Source organism: Carya illinoinensis, chromosome 4, assembly GCF_018687715.1.
Source record: "Carya illinoinensis cultivar Pawnee chromosome 4, C.illinoinensisPawnee_v1, whole genome shotgun sequence".
Classification (NCBI taxonomy): domain Eukaryota; kingdom Viridiplantae; phylum Streptophyta; class Magnoliopsida; order Fagales; family Juglandaceae; genus Carya; species Carya illinoinensis.
Window position 1 is genome coordinate 37,955,489 of NC_056755.1, and position 9,598 is coordinate 37,965,086.

Below are 9,598 nucleotides of genomic sequence, written 5' to 3' on the forward strand. Positions count from 1 at the left end.
GTATAATAGAGAAAGAATAAGGAGTGGGATGTAAGTTATTTTTAAAAGATGAGTAAAAAGTTTAGGAAAACTTTTGCTAATCTGAATGAACTTGATTATACTCTAATATTACTTAAGGCTCACATAGTCACACACACACACATATATATATAATATATTGTCGATTGTCATTCCAAGGGAAAGTAAGGCCCTTCGTTTGGATGTAAAGACGGTCTCACATCCTCTCAATATTTAAACACCATTTAAATATAAATATTTTTAAATTTTAAATTTTTAAATTTTAATTTTTTCATCTAATTATTAAAAAGTTTTCAAACTTTCACGCAAAACACAAAAAATAATTCAACTTTTTTAAAATTCTAAAACAAAAATAATGTAAAAAATAAGCCAAAGTTCTAGCAATTGCCGTTTAATGCTAAGTCAAATTTTTATGTACTTAAAATGTTGCAATGATGCCTAAAATCAGGCTTGGTATATAGATTGTGGCATTGCCTAAGAGCATTTATATTCGCCTCTTCGTAAGTGTTCCTTAGTCAAAATATAGTGAATAAATATGGCAAGTGGTGGCTTCTTAAACTAATTCTCAATTTTAATAAAAACTTATTTTGAGTCTCCTCTTTGGTCTAGACTCTAGTCGAACCCAGAGGTGGTGAAGAAAGTGAGTCTCTTGTTGAGACCACCTAAGGCCGATCGGAAAGGAACAGAGGGCTGAGAATGGAAGGTTTAGAGGACATGTGGGGGCACCTTAGCCTCACGGAGGAAGAGGAAGTGATACTTGAGGTTGATAACGGTAGCGAAATAGAGATCCAACGGAAGGGTGAGAGGAGTCTGATCGGAAAGGTATGTTCTGAGCGTTATGTGGGGAAAGAGATTATTGGAAATACTATGGCTAGGATTTGGAGGATCAGTAAAAGGGCTGTATTTCAAGAAGTTGAGAGAAACACATTCGTGGTAACCTTTGCCACACACGCTGATAAGGAAAGAGTCCTCGAGGGCAAACCGTGGCTGTTTGACAATGTATTGTTTATTCTAGTCCCTTATGATGGGGTCATGCAACCAGGAAGGATTGCTTTCGACTATGAAACGTTTTGGATACAGATTCACAACCTACCTCTAGGTTGTATGTCGATGGAATGGGGGAAACGGATTGGTGACTCAGTAGGGAGATGCATGGAAGTTGACGTGGAGAGTGACGGAGTAGGGTGGGGGAAATGCCTGAGAGTGAAGGTAGCTATGCCGCTGTGCAAAGCCATTGCAAGAGGGAGGTTCATTAATGTCTAGGGGGAGAAACTTTGGATTAACTTTTGTTATGAGAAGTTACCAAAGATATGCTTCACATGTGGATGGATTACACATGGGGAGGATGGATGCGCGGCAAAAAAGGATGATAACGCGAGTGAAGGTCCCAAAAGCATGCAGTTTGGGTCATGGCTTCGAGCTGAGAACTCTGGTCTGCGGCGATGGTCCTCGTTGAGCAATGGTTATTCCGACAAAGGAGAGTGGAAGAAGAGCCCTGAGATGGGAAGTGACGACGGGGATAGAGAGGCAGAGGCCTCTGGAAGCAACAGGACACGTAGGTGGCAGGGACAAGGTTCTGTCAAAGGGCAGTACAGGCAATGTGCACCCTCTGTAACTGATTTTGAGGCTGCACCAGAAAAGATAATGGATATAGCAGAGGGAGTGGGAAAGGTACTAACGGAACAAAAGGAATGCCACGCGGGGGAATCTGACAGTGGGGACCAGGAGTGTGTGATGGAGACCCCTCTACAGATGCAACAGAAACAAAAGCATGACGGGGAAACCACAGCAAATGGGCCTGGAGAACCTGAAGAACAAAGACATGAATCTGAAGGTGGGCCTGGTGCATCCGAGAGACTGATAGATGATGGATTGGAAGGACAGAGGAATGAAACCGATGAGAGGCCTTTAGGTGTGCAAATACCCGGCTCTTTTGTAGGCATGCATGAGGTAGAAGTGGTGGAGGCCCCAACACTTTCCTTGTGTCTGAAGGAAAAGGGGGTGGGAGGTAGGTGGAAACATAGACCTCGGGCCATGCATGGAGACTTCCCTGTTACAAGAAGATCATCTAGCAACAAAAGAAAGGGGGAGGTGAGTGAAGAAAACACATGTTTCCTGATTAAAGCTAGGAAAACAGTAAATGGTGACATACAAGAAAACACGGCTATATCACAAAAATTGGTGGAGGCTGCTAGTCAGTCCCACCAAGTGTTATGAAAACACTGAGCTGGAATTCCCGTGGGCTAGGGAACCCACGTGGAATTCGAAACCTTCATGACCTGGTCAGGAAGGAAGATCCCGACATCTTGTTCATTCAGGAAACTAGACTAAGAGTTTCTGAAATGGACAGGTGTAAGCGTAGTTTGGGTTTTGAAAACTGTCTAGCAGTGAGTTGTGAGGGAAGAAGGGGGGGACTGGCTTTATTCTGGAAGTTAGAAGTGGACCTAACCATTTTACAATACTCGGAAAACCATATACATGCTATAATTGCTGAAGAAGAACAAGAGAGTAGAAGGTGGTTTTTAACAGGCATCTATGGCTTCCCTGAGGTGGCTAGCAGACACTTGACATGGGCCCTTATGCGATCACTGAAAAATGTTGACAACTTGGGGTGGTCATTAATTGGTGACTTTAATGAAATTATACACCAAGCTGAGAAATGGGGGGGAGTGGACAGACCAGAATGGCAAATGAAGAACTTCAGAGATGCTATAGATGATTGTGGTATCAAGGACTTGGGGTACCAAGGCTGCCCATACACGTGGTCCAATAGAAGAGAGGAATCCGAGTGCATAAGTGCTCGACTTGACAGGGCCCTAGCTAATGAAGTTTGGTGCTTAAACAATCCTTTGGCAAGTGTGATACATGGTTCAGTAGCCTACTCTGACCATACTCCCTTGTGGGTGGATACGACTGGATATCAAACAAGTAGGAGGGGACACAGACCTTTCAGATTCGAATCAATGTGGGTAGGAGAGGATGGCTGTTCTAAACTAATCAAGGAAGCATGGAGGGTAAGGAGCGAAGGAGATGGGATAAAGACTTTGATGCAATGGACCCAAAAGGTGGGGGAGAAACTGAAAGTGTGGAACAAAAAAAGCTTTGGTAATGTAAAAGTCAAACTTGCAGAGGCAAAAGAAAATCTATGTCAGTCACAAAAAAAGGATCTTGTAGGCTTGAACTCTCAAGAAAAAATGAGTGCCAGAGAAGAAGTGAATAAATGGTTAGGAAGGGAGGAGGAAATGTGGCATCAGAGATCTAAGGCTTTGTGGATCCAGGCAGCGGACCAAAACTCAAGATACTTTCACTCTAAAGCCTCACATAGGAAAAAGAAGAACACCATAAAGAGGATACAAGATGAGCAAAATCAGTGGAAAGAAGGAAGAGATATGGAAGAGTTAGTGGTAAACTACTTTCAACAGCTGTTCAGTAGCTCAGAGGAGAGGGACCATACTGAATCTGTTGCTAAGGTGGAGAGAAAAGTCACATCTCATATGAATGAAGAATTGAAGAAACCATTTACTGCAGCAGAAGTCAACTTGGCCCTTTCTCAAATGCATCCAACAAAGGCCCCTGGACCTGATGGTATGCCCCCTCTCTTTTATCAAAAATACTGGAGTACAATAGGCTCTTTAGTGACTGAGGCAGTGCTAGAGTCTTTAAATACTGGTGTGTTCCCTAAAGAGTTAAACCATTCTTTCATTTGTTTAATTCCTAAAAAACAGAATCCCACTAAAGTAGCTGATTTTAGACCTATTAGCTTATGTAATGTTCTTTATAAGCTCTTGTCAAAAGCTATAGCGAATAGGTTGAAAGCTTTACTCCCTATGTTAATATCTGCCTCTCAGTCAGCATTTGTACCAGGTAGATTAATTACTGATAATGTGTTAGTGGCCTATGAAATTGTTCATTTTCTAAGACACAAAAGAGGGGGAAAGAAAGGCTATATGTCCATCAAGTTAGACATGAGCAAAGCATACGATCGAGTTGAGTGGGATTTTTTGGAAAGAATTATGGTTCATATGGGGTTTGAGACCAGGTGGATTAATTTAATTATGTACTGTGTGTCCTCAGTTTCTTTCTCTGTCATGTTGAATGGTGTACCAACAGGTTGTATTAAACCTACTCGTGGGTTGAGACAAGGGGACCCTTTGTCCCCTTACCTCTTTCTCCTATGTACTGAGGGCTTAGTCAGTATGTTGAAGCAAGCAGCCTTGAACTCAATGATACCTGGTATCCGAATCTGCAGAGGGGCTCCAGCCATTAACCACTTACTCTTTGCTGATGACAGTGTTATCTTTTGTAAAGCTGACATCCAAACAAATCTTGAGCTACAAAGAATCCTTAAGAGGTATGAACTGGCATCTGGGCAGAAATTGAATATGGATAAGACCAGTATGGTTTTCAGCAGCAATGTGAGTGTTCCTATGCAAGAGGAAATAAGGAACTTGTGGGGGGGAAGTGCTATTCAACAGTATGAAAAATACTTGGGTTTGCCTCCAATGATAGGTAGGAAGAAGGCTAATGCTTTCTCGGACATCAAGTCAAGAGTATGGAAGAAGTTGCAATGTTGGAAAGAAAAACAACTTTCTCAAGGAGGAAAGGAAATACTACTGAAGGCAGTAGCTTTGGCTATTCCTACCTATGCTATGAGTTGTTTCAAATTGCCAGATTGCCTGTTTAGAGAACTTGAAAGCTTGATGGCCAGATTCTGGTGGGGTAGAACAGAAAACAACAAAAGAATTCATTGGGTGAGTTGGAAGAATTTGTGCAAATCCAAGTATCAAGGGGGGCTGGGTTTTAAAGAACTAAAGCTGTTTAACACAGCCCTTCTGGCTAAGCAAGGTTGGAGGTTGGTCACACAATCTGAATCCTTGTTATACCAAGTGTTTAAAGCAAAATATTTCTCAAGAGGGGAGTTCTTAGACTCAAAGCTGGGGCATAACCCTTCCTATGCATGGAGAGGGATTTGGGAAACTAGAGTCTTCTTAAAGCAGGGTTGTCAAAGGAGGGTAGGGGATGGAAAAAATATCAGGATTTGGCATGATTACTGGATCCCAGGACACAGAAATTTGCTACATGATTACTCAGAAGGAGAGAGCCAGGACAGGAAAAATGAGACAGTGGATACTCTTATCAATGGGGAAACCAGATGGTGGGATATTTCAAAAGTTCGAGCTCTATTCAATCCAATTATAGCAGAGAAGATACTAAAAATAGTAATATGTCCAGAGGGCTATGAAGACAGATGGATGTGGTCTGAAGAGAGAAGTGGGGAGTTTAGTGTTCGTAGTGCTTATAAGCTGTTACAAAAAGGCTTGTATGATGCAGGAGGGCAGAGTTCAAACAGCAGTAACTTGAATAGTCTTTGGAAAGCAATTTGGAAGATGAAGTTGCCTTTGAAAATAAGGATTTTTGCATGGAAATTATGCAAGGACTGCTTACCAACAAGTTTGAACTTAATTAAGAGACATGTTGATATAGATCCTAAGTGTTGTTTATGTGCTGAACAGAATGAGGATTTGGGCCATGCAATTGTTTACTGTCCCCAGCTGATAGAGTTTTGGAAAGATCAGCTTCCAAAACTGTTTGATATACAGAGACCTCTTCTTTTTATTGATCTAATCAACCATGTGCATAATAAAGGTACTACTGAGGAGTTGCAGTTTTTCTGTCTGATAGCATGGAGCTTCTGGTATAGGAGAAATCGGAAGATACACGATTTGGTTGTTCTACCTATTAAACAAGTTGTGGACCATGCCCTCTCAGTCCAGTCTAGCTTTGTCTCCTGCTCCCAACAGAGAAACCCTGACCATATCAAACTAAATGGTCTCTGGACTCCCCCTCCTGAGGGGTTTTTGAAGCTCAATATCGATGGTGCTCTATTTTTTGATCAAAAGAAAGCAGGAATTGGGGCAGTGCTTAGGGATGGAAGGGGTGAAGTAATACTTGCAGCTAGTAAGATGGAATGCTTCATAGAAGAACCAGAAACTATTGAGCTAGTGGCAATCTTAAGGGGGCTTCAATTATGCATACAATCAGGTATATCAAAGCTGGTGGTGGAGTCAGACTGTAAGCTGCTAGTGGAAATACTGCAACAAGAATCTCAACAGGATGCCTCACAGTTAGGAAACTTAACCTCTGAAGTCAAAAGATTAATGTCTCATTTTGAAGTTTGTCTATGTAAACATGTGAGTCGTGTAGGCAACAGGGCTGCTCATAAGCTAGCTAGAATGGCTTGGAATGTGGATGACTTGGTTGTATGGGGGGAATCTGTACCAGAACCTATCGCCCATGTTATCTGGGTGGATAAGGTTTCTTGTAATCCTTGATGCAATATAGTAAAGCCATTTACCATAAAAAAAAAAAAGAAAAAAAACTAATTCTCAATTTTGGGATTTGTACCGTTGGAGAGCAATTTTACCAATCCAAAATCATTCTTTTGAGCTTTTTATTCCAAAGTTAAAAATATATTTAAATATATTTGTTATTCCTCTTTTTTCAAAACTACAAACAATATCATAAAAATCAAAATTTCTTATTTTTGTTAATGTGGGGTAGATTATATTTTTATATCTTTCAATAATATTAAATAAAATCATTTTTTATTAAAATTTAACTAATTTTTATCAACAAACACACATTAATTTCCACAGTGCTATGTACAATTTTAATTCCGTAATAATTATATAATTCTAGTTTTTTATTCCAAATTTAATTATATTTTTCAGTTTCTAACTAATTTTTAAAATTTAGCTGTTACAAAATATTACTATTGGAAAAAGAGAATTTTGACAAAAAGTTATAGTATTCTTTAAAACATTGAAAATATTATTGTATTTGCAAAAAAAATTTAAAATTTTGTTTAAAATATTTGCTAGTGTATAAATTTTTAAAATGAATGAAAAAGATAAAAGAGTGAGTAGTTAAAATTGTAAAAGGAAGTGAGAGAGAAAAAATAATAATAAAGAAAGATCATTTTAATACAATAGAGAATGAATAAGGAGTGAGATGTAGACTGTTTTTAAAAGATAAGTAAAATTTAAAAAAAATATAATTTTTAGCTAAAATTTTTTTAAGACTTTTGCTAATCCAAATGTACTTGAGGATGCTCTGATATTACTTGAGGCTCACATAGTCACATATATATTGCCGCTCTATCATTGCAAGAGATAGTAAGACCCCTCGTTTGAATGTTGAGACAGTCTCAATTCATTCCAATATCTAAACACTATTTAAATATATATTTTTTAATTTCAAATTTTTAAATTTCAACTTTTTTATTTAATCATTACATTTTTTTTTCAAAATTCCAAACAAAACACAAAAATTAATTCTACTTTTTTGAAATTTTAAAACAAAAATAATGTTAAAAATAAGCCAAAGTGCTAGCAATTGCCGATTAATGCTAGGTCAAATTTTATGTACTTAAAATGTTGCAATGATGTCTAAGATTAGGCTTGATATATAGGTTGTGGCATTACCTAGGAGCATTTACATTCACCTCTTCATAAGTGTTCCCTAGTCAAATTATAGGTAATAAAAATGATAAGTGGCGGCTTCTTTAACTAACTCTCAATTTTAGGATTTGTAAAGTTGGAGAGCATGTGTACCAATCCAAAATCATTCTTTTGGTTTTTTTTTTATTCTAAATTTTAAAAATACATTTAAATATACTTGTTATTCATCTATTTTAAAAACTACAAACAACATCATAAAAATCAAATTTTCTTATTTTTGTTAATGTGGGGCTAATTATATTTTTATATCTTTCAATAATATTAAATAAAATCATTTTTATTAAACATTTAACTAATTTTTGTTAACCAACACACATTAATTTCTACAGTGCTATGTATGATTTTGATTCCCTGATAATTATATAGTTCTTGTTATAAATCGATTTGTATGATCATCTTTAACCATCAATTAAGATCATAATTAGCCATCAATTAAGACCATATTTAGCCGTCAATTATGACCACTCTTAGCTGTCAATTATTACCGTCTTTAGTCGTCAATTATGACTTAAGTTACATATATAAACTGCTTTTATATTCCTATATATATGGGTATTATTTACTTGTATAAGTAAAAGGTTTTCATTATTGAATAACAACGCTTTCTTTTGCAATATTATTTCTCTTTTAGTTTCATAACAAGTTATCAGCACGTGACCCTATTAATTCTGAAGCTAGTGGTCTTCTACTTCAAGTAAGTTTTTTAATATATTATTTGCAGTCCCCAAGATGAATATTAAAGATTATATTACTTATTATTACTTGATAAAATTCTACGTTTATTCCCATAATTTACATTTAAGTTATATCTATGGTGAATTAATATTCTCATAATTTATTTTTCAGTTATATCTGTGAGGAATATTATCTATGGTGAATTAAAATTTTCATAATTTATATTTCAGTTATATTTGTGGTCAATTTTTATTCACATAGTTTATATACAAGTTCTATATATTTTTTATACTTGTTATAACTTATTAATGATAAGATTCATCTTGGAATAGAAATGGAATATTCCTGAAGAATCGCCTCAAACCAATAATTTTATTGAGTACCTTATAATAAAAGATCTATTGATATTGTAAGATAGTTTAAAGGATTGATACGTGTACCAAAAGATCGGGATCTTCCCAAAAGCTCATTATGATTAATGCACTTGAAGTTACATAATTGAAATTGTGTAGAGAAAAGCCACTAAAAAATCTCTATTTAAAATGAATGCCTCGAATGTGTTCCTAAAGTAGCAATATCGAGTACGAAAGTTCACAATATATTCTAAATTTATATCTTGTCTTTTAGTGGCTGAGTAAAATAATGAGTTTTTGTTAAGAAATTATTAGCCAATTCCTACTAGTTCCACATAATTTCCTGAAGTGAATGGTATTGGATTTATATCATTCCCAGAAGCGAATGGTGTATTTTTTTCAAAGAAACCAAGAGTTTGGATATGGTAATGAATATCTTTATAATACTTCTATGATTTCGGGCCAGAAGCTCGTATTGAGTTAAGCCCATTTAATAATTTATAGACAAGTGGATATTTTTTTTATAGTGGCTGAAGATTTTATTCTAAAAGCCCAACACGACTATTCAATATCTCATGCACATTTCTTCATTTTTTTTTTCTCCTTGTCTAAGGTTTCGGCTACCTATATAAATTCATGCATGCGCATCCCACCTTCCTCAGCCTTTTTCAATCTATTTTTCCAACTCCTAGATCTTCCTCTCAACAGTTCCTCTCACTTGTTAGTTTCTCTTGTATCTACTCTATACGTTTTGGGTCTGCCGTCTCATGGAGTTTCACTTAGTTTTCCCTGTTCTCCACCACCAATCGCAGGGCCACAATCCACGCTGATCCACTGCATGCTCCCCCACACCGAGGCTATTTCTTTATCACCACTGTGGAGCTAATAGAGACTAGTGTCTGCAGCCAGGGGGAACATCACACTGTAGCCACCGTAGTTTTGCATGCTCCTCCTCGTGCCACTACCTCATCCCACGAAAATCCATACAACTGTGAGCCACCATGGTTGAGCCTCACTGTGTCACAGCCAAAG